The following is an 18,874-nucleotide window of genomic DNA, read 5'->3' as shown; positions in this document are numbered from 1 at the left end:
TTCTCTGAAGTAAAGGCATTTGATGTTGAAGAGATGCAAACCCTTATGTCTGCTGATGGTCGAAAAATCAAAGTTTCCGATGCCAAGAAGGAGCTGAAGCCAAAGGTGCAACTGCTGGCAGATATAGTGGCCAAAGGGCTTTTAGCAAAGGCTGGATCCTTTGCTGCACTTACTCTTGAGAAATTTCAAGCTATAACTGTTATCATGGCTGGTCGAAGATTGAACTGGAAGAATATAATTTTAAACATCTTGAGGAATAAGTTTCAATCGTCCAAGCAATCAAAGGGTTATGCGGTGCAGCTTAGCTATTTGCTGAAGTTAAAGGACTGGTGACTGATGACTCTGAAAAATCATCAAAACTGAAAATCTTCAATGCTAAGAATGTCCAGCCACCAAAGCATAAACTGGACATGTCTCCTGAGCAGTTCTTGAAGGTAAAGAAAGACATTGGGACGTAGGAGGCTCCCAAGTCATTTCAGAAAAGAAGACTCTTCAAAAGAAGACAATCAAGCGCAAGTGGATTGTCAGTGAAACTGAATATGAGAAAACTCTATCTCCCAAGGTCATCAAGAAGCCAAGAACCTTGAAGACAAAACCTGCTGTTGTAGTTGGAACCATTCCAACTGAAAAATTGATGCAGTCGGGGGCTCAACAGCCTATCAAGGCTATCCCTTTGGAATCTATTCCAACTGAATCTTCAACTGAGGATCAGCTACCTTTGTGTGTTGTTCTACCAAAAAAGAAGGTCACCGAATCTGGTGAGAAGAAGAAATCTGTTGGAGTTAAAGCTCCACTTATCACTATCACCATACCAACTCCTCTGCCGTTGGCAAGACTAAAGGAGTAGTGATTCGAGAACAAGTGGACTCGACAAGGTTAGGACTGAGCATTTCTCATGTTCTAACTGAATCTAAGGGCAAAGATAAAATGATTGTAGAGCCCAGACAAACCAACACCATTCAGACGCACATTGACATCATTTGGAAGGAAGTCAATGAATTTTCTGAAGGTAAACTCAGAACATATGAAGAATGCGTAAAGATTACAACTGTTGTGTTTGCCAGGCAATTACGGAAGAAATCAGTTTTAAAGAAATTCATTGCCTTGGAAACACTTGTTCTGAAAATGGTCAAAGCTGCCACGGTGGTTCATGCACTTGAGTGAAATAAATATTTCTTTGATCAAATACGGGCAAAGAAACCGAGTCAGTTGATCGGTCAGCTACGTCAGAACTACGATCCCACCAGCCCAACTGCTCTTAATGATAAAGCAGTTCATGACTAACTGGACATGGACTTGTTATCTCTGCAAATGGATATCAAGAATCGGAAAATGGATCAAGAACTTATTATTCCAAAAAATTCCCAAGATCTTTCTTCAGATGAGCTACCTGATCAATCAGCTCAAACAGATCAGCCATCCAAGGATCCAAGTGCAGGCTCTGCTGAACAGATGAATGATTCTTTTTCTAAAGATGCATCAAAGCCAACTAATGTTCCTCAGTCTTCAACTGCTGAAGCTGCACTCTACACAGACGCTGAATTATCATTGGCCAACATTGATGAAGTAATCAAATCAGTTGCCTCTGACGTTCAACTATCCACTACTGAAGCAGTTGACGAGTTGTTCACAACTAAAGAACCAGTTTTTCAAGCCCCAGATCAACCTCTTGAAGAACTAGCTCAGTTGACCTCCACAACTGAACAAGAAATATTGAGAACTGAAGAGCCAGTTCAGTCAGTTATCATGACTGAACAAGCAGTTTTTGAACTAACTGAAGAGGCTCAGCTGGACTCAGTTGCAACTGAAGAAGTTCCAGCTGATCAGCCTTCTATCATTCAGCCAACCGAAGCATCAGTTGAGCATTCTATCCCAGTAATAACTGCTGTTTCAACTGATCATCCGCATGAAGCATCATCGGACCCTGCTACTGATCCAACTTCTCCTCCACAATCTCAACAGGAATTCTTACTAGTAGAGACTTCAGAAATGGTCAATACTACAACTGAAACAACTGATGGTGCACTGGTCATTTTCGATGGAGAGAACAGAGAGAACCAGAAACCTCCGGAGCCATGTCTTCCGGCATTACAATAGAAACTGAGTCTCTGTTCGAAAAACTTCAGATATTCAGACCAACCTTCTCGGTATAATGACTTCCATTTCTGACATCCGATCAACGCAATTCTTGCATACTATGAGGATTGATTTTATTAAGGATAATACCATGGGTAAACTGCAGCAAATCCAGAAGGATGTTTCTTCTTTATTCTCTCAGATGGACGAGCTCCGCAAAGATATAGTTTCAATTGAAGCTCATTTCCATATGCAAGCATTAGTAACAACACGTCTCGACTATCTGGAAAGTAATGTTTCAAAATGAATGGATTTATTGCAAGATATCCTAATGAATGCAGTTTATAATCTATCTTCAGATGTGCGGAATTTGTCAAGAAAGGTTGATGAGTTTGACAAAAAGGGGGAAGTGTAAAATCAGTTAGAGAAACTTGAGCATCAAGTTGATCACGAAGAGACTATAGCAGGAATTCTTTATTCTTTGTACGAATCTATACATTAGAAGAATTATTTTATCTACAATGAGTTCGAAAAATATTTTTGAGTTCAGTTGATCAGCTCATACTTTACAAGTTTTGTCAAACACCAAAAAGGGAGAAATTGTTGGAAACTTAATTTCGGTTGTTTGACAAACTAAGTGATTAATTTATTGGATTAACTGATCAAGTAGCTTGAAGTAAATGAACTACTTAAATCAAATGATAGTTTCCTAACTGAAGATTAATGCGCATTTTATCGAAGGCAACAGAAACCAGCTGAACTGAACTTACGAAGACAACTGACTGATCCGTTGATATATTCAATTGTGAGCTTATCAGCTGATCATTCAGCTGTACACGTCATCATTTGTTGAAAAGGACATTCAACCGACAACAGTACAAAGCAGCCTGCAACTCGTAGTGGAACGCCGCATTTCAGATCTTACAGTGTACGAATGTCAGAGGAATATTGACGTGGCAATCAACGGATATATTCAAATTATATTAATGTTACCGTTGAAGAGAAGCCTATAAATAGGCGAGAAGAGCAGTTGAGCAATCAATCGATCTATCTATTCTCTCAAGCTTGCTGTTACCCTGCTGAATTTATCGCTCTTACTCAAGAATCAAAAAGCTCACACTTATCTGATTTATTTGTAGTATTTCAGGCTACTTTTCGATCTTACAAGCACAAACCGTTTTATTCTTTATTTTACCTTACTAGATCAGTTGTAATAAGTTCAGTCGAAGAACAGTGAGATATTTAGTAAACTAAGAGTTTCAGTTTTTGCAGTGTTAATTCCAAACTGAAGTGGGTCTGTACAAGTTTTGTATCGATCAAGGTTTTTAGTGCATATCCTATCCTTGTGATTGAAGGGGTGACGTAGGAGTTATTTCAATATCCGAACATCCATAAATCTTTGTGTGTTACTACTTTAGTTATTTATTCTAACTTTCAATCAGTTTATTTCCGCAACTGTTATCAGTTAAACTGATTGTCATTGACTGACAAGATTCCTAGTTTCATTTTGTCACAGAACTGACACTTCATTCGAAAAGATTATAAAATCTTGAGTGTTTATTCAACCCCCCTTCTAAACACATCTCAACCAATCAACCGATCCTAACAAGGGTAGATTTAGGGTTAATTAGTAATATAATTAAATAAAAAGGCTTAAGCATAAATGAGCCTTAATTAAAACTTAAATGATTTGAAAAAGGTTTTGAGCCTATTAAGCATTAAAACAAACCCAAAAATCATAATAACATTCCGGAAAAATATTTTGTTTAGGCAAGTTTTTGAAAATATTGTCCGAATCCTCAGAAAGTCCTCCGATTCAATTAAATTTGCATAACGATAAAATATAACCTGACGAGTAAAAATACCCAACCAAGGCTCATTTTCGAAAAATACCCTTAAAACACTTCAAATTAATTAATTAAAAGTAATCATTCAATAAAAATATTTTTTCTGATAGTCTCCAGTCTCCGTTCCTCGTTCGAGCGCGAAATACAACTAAAAACCTTAATGTATGAAACTTTAAAATAATCATCCAATAAACTCGAACAATCCTCGAACGATTGTGAAAGTCTTTTATACTCGTCTAACATGTAATACAATTCCATGAGATGATCTGATCATGTAAATTAATCAAAATAGAATTCAAATGCCATATCATCATTGACAGTCTCCAGCTTAACATTTGTGGTCTCCGGCTCAGCATCTTCCATGAGCAACTGGACCTTCTTATCATCCCTCTTGTTGGATGAATTCTCTAAGATTAAAGGATATGATTCTTAGTCCACCCACTTTATTTTGATATCTTCTGCAACAAACAACTTTTGATCTTTCTTCTTCTTAAAAGATTTATTCTCATATCTAGATCTCCTCTTCTCTTAAGTGTCTTGTCATCATTCTTGGTCCTGTTACAATCTGCAATGAAATGACATTTTTTTCCACATTTAAAGGATTCCTGATTATCATTATATTTATCTTTTTTACGATAAGAATTGAATTTAGATCGATTTTTTTCTCAATTTGCCAAATTTCTTAAAAATAAAGACATTTTTAATTGTTTATCTGATCAGCAGATTTTTTGTTGGAAGATTATTTGTCGGTCATTGGAGTTGGGGTTTGCGACTAGAGTTTTGGTTGGTAGTCTAGTGGACGGCTCCGCTTATGTCAAAGTCCCCGGCTCGAACTCATATCCTTTTAGGTATGCAAATAAGTCATGAAGCTCGAGTTTATTGAGGTTTTTGGACTCCATCATAGTCACTATATTTACATCTCACTCTCTATGCTGTGCTCTCATTACCTTCAAAGAAAGTTAACGGTGGATTATTCTTTACCAAATGATGCAAGTTTAATGAATACTACTAATTGTTGTTAGAAATTTATAAACTTCAGAGTTTGACAATTAAATCCACATTAGAACTGAAGAACAGAACTGATCGGAAAAATCCTAACTGAAAGAAGATTTAAAATCGATGACATAATTTTAAATAAACGAATTGGTAATTTGAACTGAAGATTTCGCTTAACTGAACTAGTAAAATTTTTATCAACTGAAGTATTCTTAACTAAAACGACATCAGTTAAAACTGATGATGCCCAGCTGAACTGATCTGTCAAACAGTTGACTCCTGATCTTTTAGCCACATCATCGGTTGTAGTATCAACCGACATACTGACAGTTCGTACCAAAACAGAACAAATGAAACAGAGTAGAACAGTCTGAGACTTTGTACCACTATCAGATAAAGCATCAATTTGAATAAACGAAGATTCAACGAATATTAGTCATTAAATGCATTCAATGTGATCATTGGGATTGAAGACTATATATAGCTGATCGATTCAGTTGAAGAAGGTTTGTGAAAATGCACAAAAAAACTATCTACAATAATCAATCAATTGCAATACTTTCTTCAATAATTTCTCATTTTACAAATCGCGCACTTAAGCTCTTATTTTCATTGTATTTATCTATAGCATTCATGCTACTCGTTAAAAGAGATTCACTTATTTGCTGTAAAGTATTTGAAAAATTAAGAGTTTCAGTTTAACAGTGTATAAGTCCAACTAAGTGAATTATTAAAATATGTTATAATACATCAAAATATTTTAGTGGACAACCTATCATTGAGATAGAAAGGGTGACTTAGGAGTATTTAAAAACTCCGAACATCCATAAAATTAAGGTGTTATACTTTATTATCTATTCAATTTTTACAGTACCATACATTCAGTATTCAATCTACATTTCAGTCTAATTCCTTACTATCATTATTTGACTGATTTATATCAACAAACAAAATTTTAGGATAAGTCTAATAAAAGACTGATTCATACTCAAAAGATTTCAAAAAGCTAGAGTATTTATTCAACCCATTCCTTCTAAACACTCTAACTGTATTAACCGATCCTATCAAATGATATCAGAGCGGTTAATCTTATCTTGAATACTCTCAGACACTCAAACTGATAATCATGTCGTCATTCAACAAAATTCTCATGTTCTCCAGAGAAGAATTTGACGATTGGAAGATCAGAATTCAAGCTCATTTAGCTGCTCAGGACGATGACATGTGGTATGTCATAACTGAAAGACCCATGAAGATTATGAAAACTAACACAGATGTTGCTCTAACTGACGAAGCACCACATAGTATAGAAAATCCACGAGATGAATGGACTTCAGAAGATAAAAGAAAGGCTAACTTGGACAATGTTTCCAAGGACATCTTATACAAGACACTGGATAAAAACACATTCAGAAAAATGAAAATGTGTAAATCAACTAAGGAAATTTGGTAGAAGCTGATTTTGTTGTGTGAAGGAAATGAGCAGACCAAGGAAAATAAACTTTCAGTTGTTGTTCAGAACTTCAACAACATCAAGATGAAAGCCGGAGAATCAATGAGTGAATTTGATGAAAGAGTAAGTAGCATCGTGAATGAATTGAATGCAATAGGAAGAGCGCACTCAAACAAAGAGTTTCCCTAAAAGTAATGCGTGGCCTTCCCAAGGAATGAGATGTCAAAACTATGAAAATGAGAGAATCAAAAGATTTTAATAAGGTGGAGCTACATAATTTATTTGCAGATCTAAAATTTTACGAGTTCGAAATTCAAACAAGGAAATAAAAGCCTATAGTTCTATCAGTTACAATTGCTTTAAGTGCACTGAAACTGGAACCATCAATTTCAGTTGAGAAGTCAGCAAAATAACTGAGCAATAACTTAATGTCATTTATTGCAAAGAAATTTGGGAAATTTGTGAGAAAGAATCAAGGTTCCTTCCAGATAAATTATCATAGAAATGGATTAAAGGAGGAACCAAATAATTACTTCAACTGTGGAAAGACTGGTCACTTCATTGCTGATTGTCCAAAGCCTAAAAAGGACAACAAAAGATAAGTTGATGATAGGTGTCATTTTTACGTGTTTTATTACATTAGTTTTGTGTGTGTTTGCATTGTGCATGCGTTCATTTCATTTACATTTTGTTCATTGTAGAATTAACATTTGCATATGTTTGTGTCTGACTTGTACATGATGAATTTGCAGGAGAAATGACCGGAGAATTAAAATCAGGATAGAAATCTACAAGTCACAAGAAATGAGAGTACTTGGCAGAAAGCCCGGCGCTCGGGCAGTAGAGTCTTACCGCTCGAGTGCCAGGAGAGATTTCCGGAAGCATTGGACAGAAGGGTTGGTGCCCGGGCGGTAGAATCTTATGGCCCGGGCGCGAGGTTTGGCTGTTGAAGAATAAAATCCAGAGGACCTAGCGCTCGGGCAGTAATATTCTACCATCCGGGCGCGAGAGGTGTGATTTCAGAAGAAGAAATACAGAAGACTTGGCGCTCGGGCGGTAGCCCGAGCACGGTTGGTTGCGAGAAAAAGATGAAAACAGATGATGTGGCGCTCAAGTGGTAGGATTTGACCGCCCGAGCGCCACTTCATTTTGGAAAGATTTGTGGCCGATTTCTTCCCTTATTTTATGAAGGAGGATATATGGAAAGGGATTTGGATGATTTTGGCCACAAGCTTTGGAGAGGTTTTCGTGCTTGGAGTGAAGATTTGAAGATTTCCGGGCACTGTTCTGCGCATATTTCGTCACGTATAGTATTTGGAGTTTATTTTCTCTTATTTAAACATTATTTTGCTTAGTTTAATCATGTCATTGAGTAGCTAATTTACTTTATTTTGTTGGGATTTAAGGGGATCCTACTCCGAAACTGAATTTAGTTAATTCATATTTTTATTTTTGGTTTATTCTTGATTGTTCTATTGTTTTATCACGTTGTTAAAGCGTAGCTAATTTAATGACTATTTTATATTGCGAGTGAGTAGAATAGCCCGTGATAAGAACGAGTTGCATAGTCCGTGGATTTACAATTTACATGGAAATATGAAGTCGGATACACGTCGATAGTCATAGTCCGGTAGGGCGAAAGCTAGGGGATTTCATTGAACGACATGCAATTCACATGTGATAAATAATTAAAGAGATTTAATAACTTCACTGAGTAGAATTAGTTTGGCATAGCTCGAGAGGGGTGTTCAATTGGATAGGAAATTTTGTCGGAAGCGTAGATCACTATTGAACGAATTAAGTAAATGACGAGGGATAGGCGGACCGAGTATCCCAACAACTTAATTTCTCATTGAATTTTAATTAACCATTCTAGCTTATATATATCATCATTTAATTCTTGAACTTTTTCATTGAGTTTTATTTAAACATAGTAGTAGTAAACAGTCATGCAAATTTCGTTGCTAAAGATTCAATAACTGAAAATAATAATTGCGAAATACAGTCTCTAGTGGAACGATACTCGTACTCTCGTATATTGTACTATTACTTGACATCGTGAACTTGAGATTTCGAGCTTGAATATTATAAATTTTTATTAAGGATTTTGCAATGCAAGTTTTGCTCGATCAAGTTTTTGGCGCCGTTGCCGGGGACTGTTAATCCACAATTTTATCTTCAGTTATTTACTTCAGCATTTCTTATTTTATTTTGCTTGACACCTTCGATTTATTTGCAGGTATCCCTCTCGGTGCATGCCAAGATCTCTAGAGTCTGAACTTGAGATTTTCGATCCTGAGATTGAAAGAATCCCACATAGGCGACGACAACAACAGAGGCTGAGAGATGTGATGAACAGAAACGAACGTGAGGAAGAGCATCATGAAGATCTAAGAGTCGAAGAACCAAGGCATATAACAATGTTGGAGTACGCACAACCGTCGCTTGATGGAGCATGTCCAAGGATAGTGCGACCAACCATCAGGGCGAACCAGTTTGAGATCAAACCAGCCATAATTCATATTATCTAGAACACTGTCCAATTTGGGGAAAATGCGCTTGATGATCCAAGAACTCACATCCGCCGACTTCTTAAAAATTTGCGACACTTTTAAATTTAATGGAGTTTCTTATGATGCTGTTAGACTGCGTTTATTTTCGTTCTCTTTGAAACATCTGCCTATTCATTTTCTTAAAATGTACTAGAATTTTTTTTTTTAAAACATCTCGTAGTATTCGGCCTAACCATAAAATATTTTTGACATCATTTTAAAAATAAATCAACCAACTCACATTTAAAAATCCAAAGAAAAATATTTTAAAGCATAAAATCGTCAAAAATTTTACCAAACCTAAAAAGCAATAATTTGAAAAGAATAGCCCATACTAAACCTCTCAAAAATCTCTCAAATGCATAAATAAATAAACTTAAAAATCTTTAATCGTAAAGCATGAGTCAAAAGTCATAATGCGGAAAAAGTTGAAGCGCTGGTCCTCGGGTTGTGTGCGCCTTCAGTCCAGTCAAATCACTCATCAAGTCCTCCCTCAATACCACCTGCATCCATCACACCTAGTGAGTCTAAAGACTCAACACACCATAATCTTTATAACGAGTAATACGTAATACAGTCAACATATAACGGTGAAAAATATTTGTACTTAAAATATCGTTTTCATGAAGATGCATAAACTTAAACATTTTCGTAAACATTTTCATGATGCATAAAAACATTTTCATAAAAACGTTTTCATATAAACATAAACATATCACATAAACATATTTATATTCATATCCATATTCGTGTCCATATTCATATTCATATTCATGTTCATGTTCGTGTTTGTTGAATTCAGATCGTGATTGTGACTCGTATTCTTAAACGTATTGGGCGATGGATCTATCTACATGTAACCACAGTACTAAGCAGCGGGAGACACCAGCAACACTCTCACCGGTCAACTGGGCCCTGGCCTACGTATTAACATATCATGGCATTGGAAATACGATCGTCGGGGCTCCCTCTGGGGCATTTTCCCATAAATGGGCTCCCTCTGGGGCCTTCTCCCCTCACGACATCTCCAATCATATTCATCATATTCGTATTCGTATTCGTATCCGTATCCAAGGAAACACGATCGTCGGGCTCCCACTGGGACCATAACCCTCACGATATTTCCAACATGTAGTAGTCACAATCCCTTCACGTCCTTCAACATGTTATCATCACTTAATAAAAACATGCATATAATATCATTTTATTTTGAAACCAAGCATGCAACATATCTTTTAAATGCCCATATTTAAATCATAAATTTCATAAACATTTAAAATAAACGTTTTAACATATTACATCATAAAACATTTAAACATATTAACATCTTAAAAATCCATAAACATTTAAAATTGACATATTAACATATAAAAATTCCATAAACATCCATAACAATTGAAAATAATCATATTATCACATAAAACAGCATTCAGGACACTGCCATGACGTTTACTAATTTTTAGGTGTAAAAAGATCGTTGTACCCCTGAACGTATAATTTCTCGAATTTGAATTTTTCTTAAATCCATTGACTCTAACATGTCCCAAATCGTTATTTAAGCTTAGAAGAATTTTCTCATATTTTTTTATTTAGCTTAAATCGAGGATTTTTAAATTAATCTTTAAATGTGACGTATTAATGCGTTTTAATCCCGAATTAAACCAAACCTTAATATAAAATTCTCAAATTTAAAACTTAGACTTATAATAATTATTTAAGCTTAAACCTAATTTTTCATAATTTTATAAAGCTTAAAAGTAGGCGTTTCCCCATTCGTTTTTAAACTGAGACGTACTTCCTAGTTTTGACTCGTATGGACTCGAAACTTAACCAAACTTTACCAAAATTGAACCAAATCTTAATAACACCTAACTAACCCATATACAACCAAAACATCTCTTCAAGTACCCCTACCATGGCAGCCCCTTTGTGCATCATTATGAAGAGTTTTTAAAAAGAAAAACTCTTGTTTTGTGCATGTATACCATAAAAACGAAAATATAAAAGTTGTATCATGTTTTTCATGCAATCATGTATCAAACACATAATATGGTGTGAAAGATGAGTAAAAGGAGAATATGGCGTGCCTTTGCGTATTTAACGCACGAATAATCGTTGACGAATCGAAGAACGGCGACGAGAAACTTTGGGTGAATTTTTCCTTGAACCTTCAAAGCTTTTCTCTTGATTTTTTTATTGTGTGTGTCGTGTAAATTTGGGGTGTTTTGGGGGAGACAAATTCTGAAAAACTTGGGCGTGAGTTTCCTTGTGAATGGTTTGGTGTGTTTTTACATAATTTATACTAATTAAACCTTTAATTAAACTTAAGCCCATTAAGCCCTCAAATTAGGCCCACTAGTGCTTGATTAGGATTTAATTAATATAAAAAAAAGGTTTGTTAAAATAAGATTGTGAATTTAATAGCCGGGTTGCCAAAAAGTTTGCAATTTTGTTGAAAAACCAAAATCGATAAAAATTATGTCCCGGCGTATAAAATCACCTCAAAAACCCCATATTTTCAAAAATAAGAAAAAGTATCACTAATAATTAAAATAATTAAAAAATATTATTTAATAAAAACATTTTCTATTTTTCAGCCATCGGTCTCCGTTCCTCGATCGCAACTTGAATATCCTTTAAAAATATAATTTTATGCAATCATGTAGAAAAATATATTTTAAATATGTAAATATGTACAACATAATTAATTAATGCAATTAAAATAATTAATTAAAATACAAAAGAATTTAATAAATCGCATGCATGTGGTTCACGTGAACTCTTAAATTTTCGGGGCGTTACACTCTTTGTGTGACAAAGCTAAATCCTGGTTGAATTTTTTGCCTGTAGGTTCAATCAAAACTTGGGAAGACATGGCCAAGTTATTCCTCCTGAAATACTTTCCTCCATCAAAAACCATGAAGCTGCGAGCAAACATAACCACTTTCTCTCAATTTGAGCAGAAGTCACTCTACCAGGCTTGGGAGCGCTACAAAGACTTATTGCAGAGATGCTCACACCATGAGTTGTCTCTTTGGTTAGTTGTCCAAACTTTTTACTATGGTTTGATTTCGTTTAATCGTACAATGATAGATGATGCGGCCTGTGGAAATATATTGAGAAAAACGCCGAAGAAAGGTACGAGTTACTGGAGAAAATGGCTGCTAGCAGTTATCATCCTCAATCGGAGAGGAAAAATCAGAGGAGGAGTGCAGGAGTTCACCAGGTAACTGACTTTTTTGGCTGTCACTGCACAATTAGAGGCACTTAACAGAAAAATAGATAGCTTGAATGTAAACCGGACAGCGATGCGCCTGCAAGAGATATTCTGTGAAAAAGAAAAGGAGAATACTATGTTAAGGATTGTCAAGACAGTGGCCCTTTCTATGTGTATGAGGAGGCACAAGTAAATCAAGTGGGGATTCAAAACCGTTTTAGGAATGATCCGTATACGAAAGATACAATCCTAGATGGAGACAACTCGCCAACTTCTCATGGGGTGGTCAGAGCAGTCAGAATCGACCACAAGGAGGACAACAATATGGTAAGCAATCAATGTATCGACCGGAGCAGAGAGAGGAGAAGTCTAGTTTGGAGCAAATGATGTCTAAGTTCATCTCATATACCGAAACTTGACTTCAGAACCAGGATGCATCGATAAAAGGGCTAGAAAATCATATAGGACACTTAGCGAAGATGATTACCAGTAGAGATCCGGGCACCTTGCCAAGAAACACAGAAACTAACTCGAAAAATCAAGTGATAGCATTGAGGAGCGGAAAAGTGCTTGAACCAGAGGAGGAAAAAATGAAAGGTCTACTGGCTTAAAAGTGCGGAAATATTTTTTTTATAAAGCTCACATTTTGAAATTTAACATTTACTAAAAATATCATTTAAAAATAATTTTAAGTAATTACCAATAAAATATCAAGGAAAATAAGCGAGTGAAAATCCTAACATTCAACAGTGAAAACAACAGCGTATAAAATATTCATATCCTCTCAATATCATAAAATCGTAAATGTGCGGAAAAACATAAGGTCCTCGGGTCGTGTGGCTCACTGGGTCTGCCTTCTCACAGTTCAGCACCTCCAGTCCCCTCGATATCGAACTCACTTGCATCACACATGCCTAGTGAGTCTAAAGACTCAACACACATGTACCAGAAATAACAAGTACATATACATGGCACAGAGCAGCGAAAAATACCATACTAAACATACCTTTCATGAAATTTAAAAGCGTAACATAAACGTGTCGTGTAAAATCATGACGTGCCAAAACAGCTCATCGTTAATCATCATTCATCATTCATCGTCATCATTTCCTTTGGTGAATTCAATTAGTTAGAGGAGACTATCGTACATCATTATTGTACATCATCATTTACGATAGATCCATCATACATAGAACCGCGGTACCCGACGGCTGTCGGACATCAGTGACATGATTACCCATCTACTGTGCGTAGGCCTCATCATCATCATTTAAATATACGTCTTATGCATTTACATATACTTTGATAGTAAAAACTAATTCCTATAATTCAAAACATCATCATTTTCATCACTTATAAAAATCATGCACATATGCAATTTTCTTTAAATCCAAGCAAGCAACGTATATTTTCATAAAATCTTAAAAATCATGATCATGATGCATAAACATTTAAAATACGGTAAATTTGTACTCAGGGCGCTGCAGGACCAAAATCTCACCCCGGGTGCAAAATGACCATTTTGCCCCTAGAAACCCAAAATTTACCGTTTTACCCCTGGACCTCTAAATTTTTTTCGAAGCGTACCAAACTCCTTAAAACATACAAAACATATTTAAAATTATTCTTAGATGTAAACTCGAGCTCATTTCATAACTTAACCGATTTGGTTTAAAACCTGTATCGAGGTCCCGGATTTAACCCGAATAGACTCGAAACTTAACCGAATTTTTCCCAAATTTTTACCAAATCTTAATTACATTTAAAAAGGCTCTAAAAACCTCAAGACTAGACTTAAACCACTTGTCCAAGTCCTGGAAGCTGCTGGAAAATTCGCTACACTCCCTTCAAAACCCTCGATGCACCAAACTCGAACACAAGCACCCCTAGGCTCTACCCGCTCGCACCAGCCACAAACAAAGTCACCTAGGACCTAGACCAGACCCTAATGGTCCCAAATAACCGAGGCTTGCAGCCCCATGCACGTACGAATCCTCGCACAAACTGTGAACCCCCAAGTACCTAGCTGCGTCGATCACAAGCTCAACCCTTCGAGCCACTCCTCACCCTACTCCCTTCGATCTGCTACCAAACCAGCGACTCATGGCTCTTTCCTGGACTTGACACGGACCCAAGTGGGTCAGTTCCTTAGCCAAGATCAAACCATGCATCGCTGCGACAAGAAATCACTCGATCTTCTCCCTATACACACGCACACGCTGAATCTTACAATCCTTTCGTTCAATCAACTTTTACATGGTCTGTAGCTTCCATAGATCATGCAACTCGATACCTACAGACCCTTACCAATCACAACAGCATGCCCCTTGCAAAGATCACCAAAAACGTGAGAGGTGAAACCAAATAATGCATGTGTTAGACCAAAATCGAAATAAACTTCATGCCATGCTTTGGATCAAAAGATTTCATGCAATGACATGTTCATCAGCATATATAACATGTGTGATGCGTAAAAAAATGATACAATGCGTGCCTTTGATGTTATGGACACGAGGAGATCGAAGAACTAGTGCCGAAAGAATTTCTTTTGCAAGTAAATGAAGTGGCTGAGACTTGCAGCTGGGGGAGGTGTTGAAAATCGAGGGAACAACTCTGAAATGAAGGGGTGTCGGCTGGTGGGGTGAATAATATTAGGTTTAGGGTTAATTAGGTATTAATTAAATTGTTAACAAATAAACTAATGGGCCTTAAGTTGCTAATTAAAAGTTTAAAAAGGGTTTTAAGCCCAACAAGCTTAAAATTAGCCCCTTTAAGTCCAAACATATTCCCGAAAAATATTTCGTTTTTATAAGTCTTGAAAATATTAGCTGAACCTTCAAAAAGTCCCCCGATTTGATAAAATTTACGTACTGCTGAAAAATATGCTCTGGCGGGTAAAAATATCCAACAAAGACCATTTCCTAAAAAAATACATTTAAAACATCTTATATTAATTAATAAAAATTAATCATGTAATAAAATAATTTTCCTGGCGGGTAAAAATATCCAACAAAGACCATTTCCTAAAAAAATACATTTAAAACATCTTATATTAATTAATAAAAATTAGTCATGTAATAAAATAATTTTCCTAAAAATTCCCAAGTCTCCATTCCTCGTTCGATCGCGAAAAGCATCTAGAAACCCTAATGCATGAACTTTTAAAATTTTAAGGCAATAAATCCTATTATGCAATAATTATGCATAAAATGCATGAAAATAATTAGACACATAATTTAAAATAAAACCCCAGATTTCATGCATTCAGGTCACGTGATTTCAATTTCCGGACCTTACAACTCTCCCCCTCTTAAATAAAATTTCGTTCTCGAAATTAAAACGTACCGAATATGTAAGACCCGGGGCCGAAGAGGGCGGGGGTTGATCACCGGTGCCATCAGTTGCACGGACAATGAGCGGCTCCTGGCAGGCTTCTAGGTCGGAGGGAACATGAATGAACCGACCCACACGGGAATGAGAGGGATTCCGAGACTGTTCAATGTATTGGACTGTACAGTTGAAGAGGGCTTAAAAGATTTGATTGGTACTACTCATATCACAAAGGTGCATCTTCTTTTCGGTAGCTCATCACATAAGAACTCCATAGTTAAGCGTTCTTGACTTGGGGCAATTTTGGGATGGGTGACCTCCTGGGAAGTTTCCCAGGGTGCGTGTGAGTGAGGACATAAGCACGCTAGAAAGACTCGTCTTGATACAGTGAGGATAGTCATCGAAATCTAGGGCGTTACAGTTGGTATCAGAGCCGACCTCTCTTAGTACGGTGTAGTTCGGGGACGAACCAAGCGGAAGCTGGTGGGCATGTAAGACCCGGGGCCGAAGAGGGCGGGGGGTGATCGTCGGTGCCATCAGTTGCACGGACAATCTCCTGGCAGGCTTCTAGGTGGAGGGAACATGAATGAACCGACCCACACGGGAATGAGAGGGATTCCTGAGACTGTTCAATGTAATGGACTGTACAGCTGAAGAGGGCTTAAAAGATTTGATTGGTACTACTCATATCACGAAGGTGCATCTTCTTTTCGGTAGCTCATCACATAAGAACTCCATAGTTAAGCGTGCTTGACTTGGGGCAATTTTGGGATAGGGTGACCTCTTGGGAAGTTTTCCAGGGTGCGTGTGAGTGAGGACATAAGCACGCTGGAAAGACTCGTCTTGATACAGTGAGGACAGTCATCGAAATCTGGGGCGTTACAGAATAATTTCGGGTAGCGACTCCTCATCTCGGTCTCGGTCTCCCAAGTAGCGTCCTCCTCGGAATGATTCAGCCAGTTGACCTTGACCATCTGGATCACCTTGTTCCGAAGCCAATTTTCCTGCCTGTCCATTATCTTAGTGGGTTTCTCCTCGAATGACAAGTGCGGTGTCAGATGAAGTGGCTCATAATTTAGCACATCCGAAGGATTTGACATGTACTTCCGCAACATAGAGACGTGGAACACATTATGAACTCCCTCCAGATTCGACGGTAATGCGACTGTAAGCGAGTGTTCCAACCCTCTCTAGGATCTCAAATGGTCTGATGAATTTAGGGCTGCGCTTGCCCTTCTTCCCGAACGTCATCACACCCTTCATCGGTGCGACATTCACAAAAACATGATCCCCTACCGCGAACTCAAGATCTCGCGTCCTCTGATCAGCATAACTCTTCTGACGGCTCTGTGTAGTCTTCATCCTATCCCGAATCCTAGCCACTATATCTACTGTCTGTTTTACAATATCTGGACCCAACTCTGCTCGCTCTCCTACCTCATCTCAATACATTGACGACCTACACTTCCTCCAGTACAGTGCCTCATATGGAGCCATACATATCGATGTCTGATAAATGTTGTTGTATGTGAAATTTACAAGAGGTAACTTTGGCTCCCAACTGCCCTGGAAGTCGATCATCCATGCTCGGAGTAGGTCCTCTAGAATCTGAATCACCCTTTCTGAATGGCCGTCTGTCTGAGGATGGAAAGTAGAACTGAACCATAACTTTGTTCCTAGCACCTGATGGAGACTTTTCCAGAATGCAGACATGAATCTCAGGTCCCGATCTGACACGATGGACACTGGAATCCCATGCAGTCTGACTATCTCTCTGATGTAAAACTCTGCATACTGCGTCATGGTTAAAGTCTTCGTGATCGTTAAGAAATGTGCTGATTTAGTGAGCCGATCAACAATCACACTGATGTCATTGAATCTTCCATTAGTCCTCGGAATCCCTGTCACAAAATCCATAGTAATGTTCTCCCATTTCAACTCGGGAATAGGGAGTGGTCTCAGTTTCCCTGCAGGTCTCTGATCCTCTTCCTTGACCTGCTGACAAGTCAAACATTCGGAGACGAAACAAAGAATATCCCTCTTCATTCCCGGCCACCAATACAGAGTCTGTAAATCCTTATACATCTTCGTACTCTCTGGATGGATGGAGTACGGGGTGCTGTGGGCCTCGCTCAAGATATCTGCTCGAAGGGAATCACTGTCAGGAACCCATAGGCGGTCCCTATATATGACTATGCCGGCCAAAACTGTATATAGTCTCTGATCCTTAGCCTCGTCCCTTTGTCTCCACTTATGTAACTGCTCGTCGGAAGTCTGCCAAGTCCGGATTCTGTCTCTCAGAGTCGGCTGTACTATCAGAGTAGCAAGATTTGGGGCCTCGCCTCTGGCATAAATTGCAAGCTCTAATCTCTGGATCTTAGCCTGTAGTGGTCTCTGCATTGACAGATGAGCAATCACTGCGTGCTTCCTGCTCAGAGCGTCTGCAACCACATTAGCCTTACTCGGGTGGTAGCTAATGTCAATATCATAATCCTTCACCAGCTCAGGCCACCTCCTCTGTCGCATATTCAGTTCCTTCTGTGTGAAGAAGTATTTCAGGATCTTATGATATGTGAAAATCCTGCACTTCTCCCCATATTGATAGTGTCTCCAGATCTTCAGGGCGAATACCACCGCTGCTAGCTCGAGGTCATGAGTCGAATAATTCTTCTCATGAACCTTCAGCTGTCTGAACGCGTAGGCTATCACTTTGTCCTGCTCTATCAGAACTGCGCCCAACCCAAGCTTTTATGCATCTGTATAGACCACAAACTCTCCCTGCTCTGATGGCATAGCTAGTACTGGTGCAGTGGTCAACGCTAGCTTCAGTCTGTCAAAGCTCTCCTGACACTCAGGTCCCCAGATAAACTTGGCATTCTTCTTCGTCAAGGTGGCCATAAGCACCGCGATAGAAGAGAAGCACTGGATAAACTTCTTGTAGTAACCTGCCAATCCCAAGAAACTACGGATTTCTGTCACACTCTTAGGAATCGGCCAATATCTGACTGCCTCTACCTTGCTGGGGTCGACCTATATGCCATCCTGTGATACAACGTGGCCCAAGAATGCCACCCTATCAAGCCAGAACTCACATTTGCTGAACTTGGCATACAGTCTTCTGTCCTGTAGAGTCTGTAACACTGTCCTCAGATGTTGACTATGCTCCTCCCTACTCCTCGAGTAGATCAGGATATCGTCAATGAAAACTATGACGAATTGATCCAAGTATGGCTCAAACTACGCGATTCATTAGATCCATGAAGATCGTTGGCGTGTTCGTCACTCTGAATAGCATCACCATAAACTAATATTGCCGTAACGCGTCCGGAAGGCTGTCTTATGCACATCTGACTCCCTCACATTCAGCTGGTGGTAACCGGATCAAAGATCTATATTTGAGAAC

Source organism: Primulina tabacum, chromosome 16 (assembly GCF_025594145.1).
Source record: "Primulina tabacum isolate GXHZ01 chromosome 16, ASM2559414v2, whole genome shotgun sequence".
Taxonomy (NCBI): domain Eukaryota; kingdom Viridiplantae; phylum Streptophyta; class Magnoliopsida; order Lamiales; family Gesneriaceae; genus Primulina; species Primulina tabacum.
This window is presented reverse-complemented; position numbering follows the sequence as displayed.